This window comes from Neovison vison, chromosome 4, assembly GCF_020171115.1.
Source record: "Neovison vison isolate M4711 chromosome 4, ASM_NN_V1, whole genome shotgun sequence".
NCBI lineage: Eukaryota > Metazoa > Chordata > Mammalia > Carnivora > Mustelidae > Neogale > Neogale vison.
The window spans coordinates 78552188-78567282 of record NC_058094.1 but is presented as its reverse complement, the minus strand read 5'-3'; the positions used below and the strand labels follow the sequence as shown (position 1 = coordinate 78567282).

The 15095-nt window shown below is 40.2% G+C and overlaps 1 protein-coding gene across 4 annotated transcripts in view; it reads left to right on the top strand.

Annotated features, from left to right (window-relative positions):
• The window catches only part of XKR4 (XK related 4), a 436302-nt gene that overhangs the window by 268047 nt on the left and 153160 nt on the right, over positions 1 to 15095 (top strand). The gene's annotated exons all lie outside the window — the stretch shown is intronic.

Genomic DNA, 15095 nt, shown 5'->3' with positions numbered 1-15095 from the left:
TGAAAAAAAAAATCCTAGTTCTCTCTCTTTCTAATAATATTCATACACATATTTGAATACGAGGGTAATCTCTATCATTTCCTTCTGACATTAAGAAACAGAGAGATATTAAAAGGAAATGGTAGATTACCACAATATTGGTTTTAAAGTCATAGGAGAAAAAAATGTCAATATTTAACAATACACTGTTTATGTACTACTAAGTTTTATATAACGAATATTTTCAGATTAATATTTTTGTGTTTCGCTGTCTTGTTTGATAACCTCATCAGTTAGACTGTCGCTTATCTGCTCGGATGTTTCCTTAGGCTCTGCTAGTCAAATCTTTTCTAGCAGCAAGAAGATCAGACAGACCAGTGGGTGCAGAGGTGAATGAATGGGTGGATGGATAGCCATGTTCTAAATAAGAAGTTTCCAGTTATTTGTCTATCCTATAACTAAATAGATTTTGTGAATCAGTTAACATATTATAACATGCTCATTTTGTTTTGATCTCATTTAGAGCCTTGGCTGTGTCTTTCCCTATGTGCATGCATGTCGGTGTCCCATTCTGGGCCATGCTCTAACTTGAGATTTGATCTAGTTGGTCCAGGAATCTCTACAGTGTCCTTACAACATTTTATAGCAAATAGCACATTAGTTTAGACTGAACACATTAATTAGAGAGGTGGGGGGCATATTAGAGGAAAAGAAAAATGGTAGCCAGGGACCTGTTTCTTTGTGAATGTCTGGCCAATCCTGGCTCTGCACTAGAATAGCTTTGGTCCAAGGAGTTTGAGAAAAGGGTCAAAGAGATCCATAGTGTGTGATTCACAAATGCTAGAAAGCAAATTGGAAGAAAGAGAAAGTGGTGTGTTAGCACGGAAACAGATGAGTAAAGCCTGGAGAAAACAAGATGTATAAATTAGCTGCAGACGACTGTCTTTTTTTTTTTTTTTAAAGATTTTATTTATTTATTTGACAGACAGAGATCACAAGTAGGCAGAGAGGCAGGCAGAGAGAGAGGAGGAAGCAGACTCCCCGCTGCGCGGAGAGCCTCATGCGGGGCTCGATCCCAGGACCCTGAGATCATGACCTGAGCTGAAGGCAGAGGCTTAACCCACTGAGCCACCCAAGGTGCCCCCAGACGACTGTCTTTAGTGATGAAAGACCACAGGCTACAGAGGGAGGATCTGGCTTCGGTCACTCACTTCCTTGCTGTGAGACCTTGTGCAGGTCACTTAATGTCTCTGGGCCCCCACTTCTCAAATGTAAAGGTCACCAAGGAAACTAGATGATCTCCAAACTCCTTGGAGCCCTGTTCCATCTTTGCATCAGTGGACGCCAAGTAACCAGCATTACAGGGTCAGAGATATGTATTAGGAAATGGTCTGTAAATGAGGACACAAATTTGGAGGCAGCATCAAACTAAATCTCTCTCAAAGAATCTGGTACTTATCTCCAGAACAACTTGGCTGCCTCTTAGCATAATTATGCAAGAGGAGGGGAACTTGGGTGTCTCAGTTGGTTAAGCGTCTGCTTATAGCTCAGGTCATGATCTCAGGGTCTTGAGATCAAGGCCTTCTCTGTTCAGTGGGGAGTCGGCCTCTCCCTCTCTCTCTGATCCTTCTCCCCACTTGTGCTCTTTCTCTTTGTCTCAAATATATAAATAAAATCTTAAAAATAATAATAGTAATTACACAAAAGGAAAACCCAGGCACAAATGTGGAGAGTTGCAAGCTGCCTTCTTGTGACCCAAGATTACTCAGGGTACCTACTGGTTTTCTAAAAGATTTAGAAAATCATAAGGAAGTTTTTATTCTAAAGATGGTGGACATAGAGCAAGAAAGGCAAGAGAGGGCCTAAGAAAATGAGATCACTTCAGTTGGAGAGTTTTATATAGTTTTATAGAAAAAGAAATAGAAATCAATCCTTACTTTTTCTCAGATTATTCATTCTAAGTCTAGGAATCAAAATTTCTATTTCACAGAGTTGTGGCTCTTCACTGACACCTGGTGTCCCCAGCTTGTCTGTTGAGCTCACATTTGCATGAGTCTTACTATGGGAGCCAGACCTCCTCCCCGTCCTTGGCCAAGTCAAGCCATGCTGTCAAAATTAGAAAGCTGTAGGGAAATGTGTTCTGTATCACTCCCAAGGTGGTCAAAAGACAGGCTGACTCAAAGATCACTAGGACCAAAGCAAGTCGCTGAGTGCAGGATGAGGAATTAGTCTTCTGGGTGGGTCTTGGTGTTGCCATTTTTTAACAAGGGAAGTGGGCAGAAAGTTATGTCAAAAGACCAAGCAGTGGAAAATACATGACAACAAAAAACAACCACAAAACCTCCAGCAAATGCAGATGAGCCCAGGAAACACTAAATCAGTTTGCATTTTGCGGAGAAACCTCTCTTCAGAGTGAGCTTCCAAATTCAACCTTCCACTGACAGGTGATCCCACTTAAAATGAACAAGCTTATAAATTAAATGCTGTGAATAAATTACAGGAACAGAGATGTTCCCTTCTAGGAGAAGAAAAATAAAAGTGATAGAAGTTAGTCTGACATATATTTTCATATACATTTATGGTACAAGATTCTTGGGATTTGGGCGCCTCGGTTGCTCAGTGGGTTAAAGCCTCTGCCTTCAGCTCAGGTCATGATCCCGGGGTCCTGAGATCGAGCCCCACATCAGGTTCCATTCTCAGTGGGGACCCTGGTTCCCCCTCTCTCTCTGCCTGCCTCTCTGCCTACTTGTGATTTCTGACTGTCAAATAAATAAATAAAATCTTTTAAGAAAAAATTCTTGGGATTTATATATTAAAAAAAACTTTCTCCAATGGATGCAAATAATCAATGGCATGAACCCTCTGAAGTATTTGCAAATAGCTCTGAATTAAAATCTTTAAAATATTCCTATTTAGCAGGTAAAGAGTGGTCCTAAGTCTGCCTGTAATTCTTGTATATGCCTCTCTAGAATTATTGGTTTTTAAGATTGAAACAATAATGCCTTTTTCTCCCAATTTCAACCATCTATTACTCTCTGAAGGACACTCTTTTAAAAACCAATAAGAAAATCAAAGAGATGTGACATTTTAAAATAGATGCTTAAAAATTGCATTTTCCTTATAAAGTTGGCATCTCCTTAAAACACTGTTAGCTACGAAAATCCTTTCTCAGCATTCCTTACTTATTGAATAATTAAGTCAGAGGTGCCTCAACGGGTGAGGCTGACAGGCTCCATGGTGAACCATGCAAGTAAAGTGTCATGGTTTCTCACCTGGCACTATCCCAGGAAGGACAATTTGGCTCCTGCCCTGAGACCAGAAATCAGAATAAGGCAGAAACTTGAAGAAGAACATCCAGTCTTTTCACTCCATGTTATTACCTTAGACACAATGGCTGCCTTTCATTGGATCTCGAGTTTTCCTGTGAAAATCTGTCTCTGGAGTTAAGAAACACTCAAGAGGGTCCAATTGTACATGCTTAGCTAAGGTGACAGATAGTGCAGAAGTTACCAGTATACACTTCATTATGATTTTCCAATCCAATTCCACATCCCTGCCAGAAGAAGAAGAGACATACAGAAAGAGAGAGAAAGAGGGAGAGAGAAATGCAGGAAGGAAGGAAAGAAAGAGGGATGGAGAGAGAGAGGGAGGGAGAAAGGCTGGTTGGTAAACCAAGATGGGGCAATGGTGCACCTGTTCATCTTAATTTGAGGACACTGTTTTTTGTGTTAAAGATGCTAAGATGTAGGGGCACCTGGGTGGCTCAGTGGGTTAAGCCTCTGCCTTCTGCTTGGGTGGAGATCCCAGGATCCTGGGCTGGAGCACTGCATCACATCGGGCTCTCTGCTCAACAGGGGGCCTACTTCCCCCTCCCTCTGCCTCCTTCTCTGCCTACTTGTGATCTCTCTCTCTCTCTCTCTCTGTCAAATAAATAAATAAAAATCTTTCAAAAAAGAATATATATATATTATATATATAATATTATATATATATAATATATATATATATATATATATATAAAGATATATATATATCTTTTTAAAAAGATGTTAATATGTGGTCCGAGGCCTGCCTGTCTTGTTTTCAAGCACCATCTCAAGCCCATCCTGGGCCTTTGATTATAACTAAATGTTACAGGGAAAGGTAAACAGTTGACTGTCTACCTTCTGTAGAAAGAAATTACCCTACCTTGCCTTTTGGATGTAAAATAAACAAGCTGCACCTGGAGAGTCTCTAAGTCACTTTGAGTTTTGTGAGTGTGATTCTCTGAATACTTGGTTTTGGTTGTGTAACCTCCCGAGGTGGTGGAGAAGATATTGATGCATGTACAAATAAGAGTCCACAGGCCTTCCCAAGTGATATAGCATTGCTCAGAGCCTGGATCCATGCTCCATGGAGCAGCCCAGAGAATGCTGTGCAGGATTATGGCACACCATGTATTTATCCTTTCCAGTGTGTGTGTGTTTATCTGTGTGTGTGTGTGTGTGTGTGTGTGTGTGTGTGTGTGTAAGCCACAGCCCAGGCTGACACAGCTCAGTCACCTGGCTCTGGCAGCCAGGTGTGCATGCCCACCAGTGAAACCATCATGAAGGAACACTGATATCTCATAAGGAAACATCTTGGTAAACCAGAAGGAATCAGGCCTTTGTGAGATATAAGTTGGATGTCAATCTGTGAACCCAAATGTTTCCACGTTTTTCAGCGGCCTTCAGTTCTTCATTTCCAATTTCCACATTTACTTGTCATTACTAGAAAATCTCATTTTACACTTGACATGTACTTAGCTGTGATGTGCAGAGTGAATGACAAACAAAGGCCTTCCCATAGGCCATGTGTCCAGGACTGCTTTGTTGAGCAAGAAAAACACCAACTCCTACTGTGATTCTGATTTTTCAGATCCCAAACCCCACATGCTGGCCCTTTTGCCAACAGTTTATCCTGAATACTTCATGAAAAGAAGAGAGGAAAGCAGGCTGGGAGAAGTTTTTTTAATTATTCTTTTCCTGTCTTGCCTCCCATGAGACCCCTGGGAAAGTCACAAGTAAAGGGGGGGGGGTCCTCAAACATCTGGTACTGTGCCCAGAAAACTCAGGGAACTAAGACGTCCCCAAAGTGAGAAAAACACCTCATTTGTCATGACCTGATGAGGACTTTCAAGACCTAAAACATGGGATGTCCGGTCATTCAACCTCAGGGTCAAACAGGTAGAGTCACACCCCAGTGGTTTACATGGTTCAGGTCAGAGAAGAAGGTTCAGGTCAGGATCAGGGCCTTCCTCCTCTGCCAGATACCCGTCTCTGCATGTGCCTCTGCCAGATACCTGTCTCTGCATGTGCCTCTGCCAGATACCTGTCTCTGCATGGCTCCACCTCTGGGATTCTTCAAGACAACAGTGCCAGCCTGTGAGTGGGACTGTGTCCCGCATCCCTTTAGATCTGTCTACTTTGCCGTTGCTATTTTCTTTCGGTAATTAGCACATTTATCGAATGTCTATTATGTGCATGATGGTGTGCGAAGCTCTGCAAAATTTGTCCTAAAAAAAGTTAATGTTTTTATTAAAAGTTTATAATGTGACATTATAAACAACATCACAATACATATTTAGAAACACCTAATTTATCTGGGTGTATTCTAGAGTATTCCATTTTCTAGATGGGGTACTTTAAATGAGAGGAACCCTTAGAACATATCTAGCTTACCCTCCCCAACTGAGGGGTCACCGAGCCTCTGCTTGAGCCCATTGTTCATTATATGGTACTTGTGATTGAATCACAGACTCTGTTGGAAAAGGCCTTCCCAGGCATCTAGGCTGTCACTCTACCTGACATGTGTATCTCTGATCAGTTCTGCCTTCGTTCATTCCATTCAATGTCAGGGTTCACCATCGCTCCAGGAAGGAGACTCATCATCGTAAGTCTGATAAGCCAAAGCTCTCCTCTCCAAATAGTACCCCATCTTCTCTGTAGAATGTTCTTCCTGATGCTCTTAGTCCATTGAATATCCATGCCAAGCAGGTTACTTTTAGTCCATGGGCACAATTGCCTTCTCTAGTTGAGTCAAAAACTTCACAGGAATCATTTTGGACTTCTGAAGCTGTTCATTTTAACTGCCTTGTTCTTGTGACCTCTTAGTTTAAGTAGCTAGCATATGAATTGATAAAATCAGAATGTGGAAAAAGGAACTCTTTCTATGAATTTGGTGCTGACAGTTTCAGGAACAGTGGATCAGACCAGAACAGGACAGTGATTTCCTAACCAGGCAGCATCAAAGTGTCAGGACCTCTCTTGTCACCTCTTGTCTGGTCCTCAGAATTGGTTTGTGGTCCCCAGAATTGGCTGTGGGTCGTGAGGGCTACACCCGGATCTCTGTAGCCACCAGTTTTCCTTTGTTCAAGGCTAGCCAACAGCTGTAGGCACCTGCTTCCAACATCCCTGGATGACTCCATGGGGTTTAGTACTTTATCTCTGAATATTGGTTTTTTTTTTTCTTTTTGTGATGATATGTCAATTAGAGTGCCATCCCTCATCAGGAATGCAGAACATGTTAGATATTCCTAAAGAAGAGATTTAAATCAGGAGATCCACTTCAATGGGTACTGGGATGCTGAAAGGCCAAAAAGCAGATGTGATCAAACTAAGAGATTCCTAATTAAAGGGAGACGCTCTCCCCTACTCCCTAGGGCCAGGGGAATGAAGGAAGAAATGCTCAGATCTCTGGGGGTGGCCCAGCCTGGTGGGTGTGTGTGACAACGGGGCAGGGCATAGGGGCTACTGAGACTGCCCCAGGGAACCCCCAAGATGGAGCAAGGCCCCCGAACATGGTGAGACTGTGTGGCTGCAAGCCAATAGAAGCTGGGGACAGGAAGCAGGAGCTTTAGAGGCCAGTGAGAACTGGCTGCTGATCTGAGGAGGAATCCAGAAAAAAGTCTCCTTTCCTCTCCTCCTACCTCCTAACATGCTGCCATTGCTACCTCTCAGCAGAACTTACTGGGAAACCAGCTGGTCAGGGTGTTGGGGAAACCTCCACAGGCCCAGGCCCATCTCTCAGGCAAGAGGTAAACAATTCCCCATGCTGCTTTGTTACTTATGCCTGCTTGTGGCTAAGAAATGTTAACCAAGCTTGTGAAAGCCAGAGAGACCACTGTATGGGAAAAATGCGCAGACTTTAGATCATGGAGATTGTGTCATATGAAAGATATCCAAGCAGCCAAATTTGGCAATTGATATGTCTTCCTTCAGTGTATGACCCCTAGAGCTCACGTGGCCACACAGCAGTGTCTAGCAGTCCTACCTGATTTCTCCTTGAAAATCACTGTCCTGCCCCCCAAACTCACTGCATCCTCATCTTCACAATGCTCTGCATCGTGCACTCTGAACTGCTGGCCTCACTTCTTATTTGAGTGAGAAAACAGAAGCAGTCAACCCAGTTGCTTTATTTTCCATTCTAACTATATCGCTCTACCATTCTAACTATATCTATTTCTGTGCCTGTCTACCTGGGGTCCCTCTGTTTACAAGGGTAAACTGTGCGCAAGCCTATCTGTCCACCCCTCCTCTGTGCTAGATTCCATCCCTGCTCACCTACTCAAGCATTTAGTTGGTGAAATTAGCCTCTCTTCCTCTCCTGCATTATCAACTTTTCCTTTTACTGGATTGTCGCCAGCACCGATAACCAAGCATCCTGTAATCACTTTCATCTTTATTAAAGACAAAAATTGCCCCTTATCACCTATTACCATCATAACTTCTTGCTTTCACAACTTCCTTCAAAGATTTGTCTGCCTTCTCTCCTCTTCCTCACTTCCTATTCTCTATATCTGTTTTTGTTTTATAATTTTTAAAACATTATTTTTGAAGTATACAACATATACTGGAAAGTACACAATCATCATAAGAAACCACTACCAAGAGAAGAACATGAGAAGAATCACAGAAGTTCTGTGCTTCACACATCCACACAAACATCTCTTCCATTCTCCCTCAGTGGGATCACTCTTCTGATAAATGGGTTTTCCAGGTTTTTGAGCTTTCTACAAATAGAATCATACGTTATTGTGCATGGGTGTTCATCTGTGCGTTTCTGGGTTTTTTTCATTCAGTATTATATGTGTAGCTCTGACTCATTTTCATCATTCTAAAATAATCCATTGTAACAATAAGTCTCCATTTACTTATCTGATCTACTGTTGTTGATAGATGCCTGGTTTGTTCTCCATCTGGGGGTATTATGAATTATGATACTGTGGATGGTTTTTATATGCCTTTACACATACATACATATTTCTCTTAGGTTAAGACCTAAGAGTGAAATCACTGAGTCATAGAGTACAGGCGCACTGAACTTTAGTAGATGATGCCAAAGTATTTTCCAAAGTGGTCATACCAATTCATAGTCATTCCTAGAGTAATGTGTTTTTGTTGATTACTCCAAATCTTCTCCAAAATTTAGCCTCATTGGTTTTCTTAATTCTAGCCATGAGTAGGATCTCAATGTGTTTTTCATTTGCATTTTCTAATAATGATCAAGCTAAAAAATATCATTGATTCTTCTCTTCTTCTTCACACCTTTTACCCATCCATCAACAAGTTCTATCTGCTCCACCCTCAAAATACATCTCAAAGCTTATCACCGTACACCAGCTCCACTGCACCCTCATCCAAGCTACAACCTAGCTAGACTTTTCTTTTTTTCTTTTTTTAAATTTTTTTCCATTTATTTATTTTCAGAAAAACAGTATTCATTATTTTTTCACCACACCCAGTGCTCCATGCTAGACTTTTCTAATGAACTGCTCTCCCTGCTTCATCTTTGCTTCCACATGGTCTATTTGCCATGCAGCAGTCATAGTGATCTTTGTATCTTTTTATCATGTTACTTCCCTCTTTAAAACTCTGATGTGTCTTTATTGTGATTAAAACAAGCTCAACATTTTTGTAATGAGTGTAAGACAAGGTGTTCTGGTTTGGTACCTCCACACCTCTCTACTCCTCCTCTACTCACTCAGTCCAGAAGCACTGACCCACTAATTCTTATACATGCCCTGTTGGCATTTGCTGTTCCCCTGCCTTCTTATTCTCTCAGGTCTTCACACTCATCCTCTTCACTCAGGACCACACTTAAGCATCACTACTAAAACTCACATCATCTTCCCCACCAATAGACTTTCTCTCTCCCTCCTTCTTTACTCTGTGTTATTTTTCATCATAGCCAATTGAAATTTAATTCACTCACATGAATTGTTGTTATTATTGTTCTCTGTCATTCCTACTGGAGGGCAAGCTGCATGAGAACAAGCAATGTAGCGATGAGACTGAAAAATAGAAAGCACTCAAAAAGTATTTAGCTAAAGAATTTAGTATGTAATTACCATGCTCAAGATCTACTTTATTTTTCACTGGTTTCTCAATGGGACTACGCAGTATATAGTGCTGGTTAAGTTTCCACGGAAAATCATAGTACTATTTTACATGAACGAGAGACATAATACAAGATGCCCTAAAATACTTGTATTTTTAAGACTTCTACAAATATGGAAATTTTAAAATATTACCTTTTAATTCTCTATTGCATCTGTTATTAAAGATAGAATGAAAAGCACAAATACACACAAAGAAAATCAAGACTGTCTTCCTGACAGAAGTTATAAAAATCCCGCCACTGAGAAATAATTAGTGATTATATGTTTTTGCTTATTCTTATGGACTTCTCTCACATTTTCGCATACATTTCATTAAAATATGGATACTATTTTATAACTCCTTTTTGTGGCAACAGACCATGAACATAGGTTCATAATTACGTGTATATAGTTTCTACTTCGATTCTAACAAGTGCATAATTTACTAACATGGATTATCTTTCTCTTTTCTATTAATTCCCTGTTTTTAAAATTATGACTTACCAAATTATATTAAGAACTAAATCTTTGCAGAAAGCCTTATTTATTTCTTAAAGATAAATATGTAAAAGTGAAATTGCTGGATTTAAGGGCAGAGTTTGAAGGCTTTTGGTATGTAATGTCAAAGCGGCAATTTTAAAGTACACTTCTTAAGAAGAATTCTGCAAGGTCTCAAGTTTCTGATTCATAAGCACAGGAAGTCAGTGAGGACAATGATCATGACAAGGACTGAGAAATAGGCAAATCTCTTGATATGTAGGAAAGATCTCTTAAAAGTGCCTGTTTGAATGTGAGGGGCTTAATTCCAAGAAGTGTCCTAATTTCTTCCCTTGTTACTTCATTGTATCCACCTTTCTAAACTTTATTAAATCTAGGCAGGAGCATTTCATTGTTGAAGCAAAATTTTAAGAACAGCTTCATCAGAGACTTTTGATGTGAACCAAAATTGTAAGAAAAGCAGACGCAAGTTCCTCAAAATATATGACAAAAATCTGACCAAAGAAAATTTGTTAAGAGTTAAACCATACAAAAATTACAAAGCAGAGGCCTCTACACTGGACAGTTGTGATCTCTTTTGGCTTTATAAACATACTGAATTTATACAATAGCATTTGGTGCAAAACCTGTTGGATATTTAAAACAATAAATAAAAGGCAGCAGGTCCTTCCTTCCAGGTGCTGACAAACACAGTAGAGGCTGCCAAGAACAACGGTAAGGTTAGCAATGATGCCCGCACTCAAAGGCTATTATACTTTCCTTCCTGGCAGCATGGACTACCACACTTGGCACATACTAGGCAATCAATGGGCATTTGTTGGATAAAATGAAGAATGAATGCCTGCCCTGTGACAGAGCCCTGTGCTAGGTGTGATTGATATAAAAACAAATGGCACAGCCCCTGCTCTCAAAGAATCCAGCCAACTGGAAAAGAAAGACCAAAAAGCCATTTTAACTCTATTATACTCTACATTCTGTTTGTGGCCATGTTAAGACCCTTTGGTGACACAGAATGATCTCTTATGGAGAATGATACAGAGGAAGCAGAATTGCCATGCTTACTGTCTGTGTTCAAAAGAGACATCAAAGAATATTGGAAGAATCGGGGAAATTTTCATGAAAAGAATGGCCTCTGAGCTGGGTCACAAACAATATCTAACATTGTTTTCATACCCTATTAAAAAAAATAAAATTAAAATGTGAACAAAACCAGAAGGGGGAGGCTAATGGTTTTGTCTATACCTGTCTGTTCAGTAATGTTGGTGATACTAGTCCCCTCAAAGCAGTGGGATTGTTGGTGTTATTTATAGCACAGGATTAAGATTCATTTCTCATCCTTTCTAGTAGCAGGGTAAGTCCTTGCATATATGCTTTTAAAGAAATACAGCCTATTTTCCTCTATCTCTTACTTTTCAGCCTGAGTTTTTGCATTGTTCACTACTTGGGATTCTCAATAGATAAATCAATAAAATAGTAAACTGCCAGTCTGCTTAACTGATACAACAAGAAGTTGAGTTTTAAAGACTATCAAAAAAGTTTTAAAGACTATTCCTACTTTGTAGGGAGAGACTTAACAAAACTGACGTGACATGTCGACCCTATTGCTCCACCGTATTGAAAAGTATTGGCAGAAAAAATGATGAGAGTCATGGGGGTAATGATATTATCGATCTCTTTATTTCACATTCAATAGCCTCTGAGTCATGGTACCTCCCCAAGTTATACTTAGAAGAAAAGAGTTGCTTCATTTGCTTATCATTGATTCAAGTGCTTGAAATCAACTCTGTATGGTATATCAGCGCCCAGCACAGCTGTGAATAGTTTTGAATTTGAATCATTTTGAACATAATATGAAATAAGGGCCTGACTATTTTTAGGTTCTACTTAATTATCTCCAATAATCAAGCACAAATCTTGGTATTTTTCCACTCAGTCTTCCCTCTCTCTCCCTCTCTCCTTCCCTGTGAGACGTGAGTGAGTTTGTATGCATGTTCAGGCATAGTATCCCAAACGGGGATATGGATGGGGTCAACAGGTGATAATAATTGTGCATGTATGAGAAGACACCCAGAGAGATGCACAAAGTGGTTGCTATAACCCTGTTAGAAGAAATAGGCATCCATAAATAAAAGGCTATCTGTTGTGAATAGTGTCCCCAAACCCTGGCTCCTTTGCCTTTCTCACAGCTTTGTTTTGCCAACCTTCAACCTCCTGAAAATTTCAGTAGTGTTTCAACACTTCACACCTTCAAGGACACAGAAGTCCATGTTTATTTCCCATTTACCTGACCTTTAGCCCAAACCCAGAGCATGCATTTACTCTCACTGACTATCAACATACTGTAATTATTTCTAAACACTAAAAATGACTACTGTGAATAGTCGAAATAGTCCCTGACTGAACAGGGAAAAGGCAAGGTCAACTTAATACAAAATTCACAAGTGCCTTACTATGGCATTTCCCCAAATAGTTTTTTTTTTTCTTCTTCTTTTCTAGGAAGCCACAGAAAGTTTGAAAATCAAGATTTCCTGACTCAATTCTGACAGGGTGGGTAGATGAGGGAAGCTCCCACAATGGCTTGAATAGTTTTCCTGATGAAACCTGTTCTTTGTGTACAAACTTCTGCTATTCCAAAGCATGCATTCCAATCTAGAAATGCATTTTGCATTTATTCAGCAGATTGGAATTTGACTCTTAAAGCATATCTTAGACATGTAAATTAATACTTTCTTGATGACTCAGCAGGATAAAGAACTAGGATCATTTCCAGTTGAATGGTGCAAGGAAGGCTTTTTTTTTTTTTTTTAATGTCCCACTCCTGCATAGGACTGTGTATGTATGAGAGATCCAGAGCCCTGCATGCTGTCAGAGCCAGATGCAAGCAGGAGGAAAAAGAAGCAACTGATTCAATTGGTATGTAAACGGTCCTCCCTATAAAACTATGGGGAGACTTACTCCTCAAAGCTCACAATGAGCCACTGATTGCAGAAGGATAGGACCCGCAGAGTACTGCCTGCCTGAGGTTTGGTCAGCACTTTCATTGTGATCCTAAATTTCCAAGCTTTCCACTCAGCTGTAGGAAAAGTCTGAGAGCCTGGTAGATGAACAAGACTCCAAAACTCCAAAACTTTTTAACCATTCATAAGATTATCAATTCAAACACTTAGACAAGTCTATGGCACTCCAGTTCTCAGTATGGGGTTGGAACGTAGGAGTTTCCAGTGTGTAGGCTTCAGCAAAAGCCAGAACTTCCAGATTTTTGTGAGCTAAAACACTAAATTAAATTCAAACATAAGAAATGTAAAACATAGCTTCTATAATGTAAATAGGGCACAAATATTTTTGATCTAAGCTTTAAGAATAAATGACTGAGTCAATAAATGCACAGGCTGTAAATATCACAGATTTTAAAAAATCAACATAGAAAAAAGTAAAGTAACTACAAAAACCATTTGAAGTAAATTGCATTTTTAAAAAGATTTTATTTTTATTTATTTGAGAGAGAGTGTGCATGATTGGGAGGAGGAACAGAGAAAGAGGGAGAGAATCTCAAGTAGATTCTATGCTAAGCCTGATGTGGGGCTTGATCTCATAAACCCAACATCATGACCTGAGCTGAAATCAAGAGTCAGGCATTCAACTGACTGAGCCACCCAGGTGCCCTTGAAATAAATTGCATTTTTGAAATGTTTTGTGAACATAGAAGGAGTCATTAATTTCAAATTCAAGAATTCTAAGAAATGTCATGAAAGAAGGAGTATTGGATCTTAAAGAATAAGTGAAATGAGGGGCGCCTGGGTGACTTAGTCAGTTAAGCATCAGAATCTTGATTTTCAGCACAGGTCGGGATCTCAAGGTTGTGAGACTGAGGAGTTCTGCACAGGGCATGGAACATGCTTCAGATTCTCTCTCTCTCTTTCTCCCTCCTCCCCTAACCTCCACTATCTCTCTCCTTCTCTTAAAAAAAAAAAAAAAAGACAGAGAGAGAGAGAGAGAGAGAGAAATTATTGTGAATGCTTAGGAGATCTCCTGGGCCCTGCAGTGTAAATCAGAGCATGAGACATATGTATAATCACACTGCCAACCCCAGGAAACGGGAAGGGAATAACATAAGATCCTGAAGCTCAAGGAGCCTCAAAACCACTCTTTGTTACTAAGGTCCAGCAACAAATCTCTCAACAACCGGTTGCAGTGTCTTAATTAAGACCCAAGGGAATCTTCATTAATTATTATATTCATTTACTCAATAAACATTCGTTGAGTGCTCATCCATGACAGACATTGATTTGGATACTAGGCAAATAAAGATCACTAAAACCATTTACCCCTGAAGAGCTTCCAGGCTAGTAATGATGAGCAACATACAAACAACTAAGTGTAAATGTTGTCAAATGTACCATGATGAAAACAGACCCAGAGGACAGTGGAGACCCAAAGAAGGGAGTCACCATCTCTACCTGGAAAGGATGGGAAAGGTTTTATACATATTTCAACTTGAACTAAGTTGATAGTTTAAGGCAGTAAAAATAGAATAAATTACCTGGGGAGAGATCAGTGGAGGAGGAAAAGGGTAAGAACAGGATCCTGGGGTTATCACCTATTAAGAGTCTAGAATGGAAGGACAGCCAGTAGAACAGAAGGACATAAGAGATGTGAGAAGATCAGAAGAGCACAGTGATATGTAGTTAAGGCATCCATTTCAAAACAAATGCCCATGAGGGACCAGTCAAGATGAGAACTGAACTGCATAGAGTTAGATTTGACAACTGTGACATCACTGTGACATATCCCAGAATGTAGCAGTGCAAACCTTAGGAAAGAAGAACGTGAATTAGGGACACCTGGGTGGCTCAGTCAGTTAAGCATCTTCCTTCAGCTCAGGTCATGATTCCAGACTTCTGGGATTGAGTCCTGCATCAGGATCCCTGCTGCGCAGGGAGTCTGCTTCTCCTTCACCCTCTACCCCTCCCCCCCCCATGCTTGCTCACTCTCTCTCTCTCTCTCTCTCACTCTAGCTCTATCCCCCTCAAATAAATAATAAGTAAAATGTTGGGGGGAAAAAAAAGAAGAAGAATGTGAATTAGAAGAAAAGAAATAGTGGTAGCGAGGGGAGGGATTTCTAGACTAGGAAGGGAATAATAAAATGAATAAAAAGTGGCTAGGAGCACAAGTTTCAGGATAGAGACATAAACATAAGACTGTGTTGAAGAAACCACTAAAA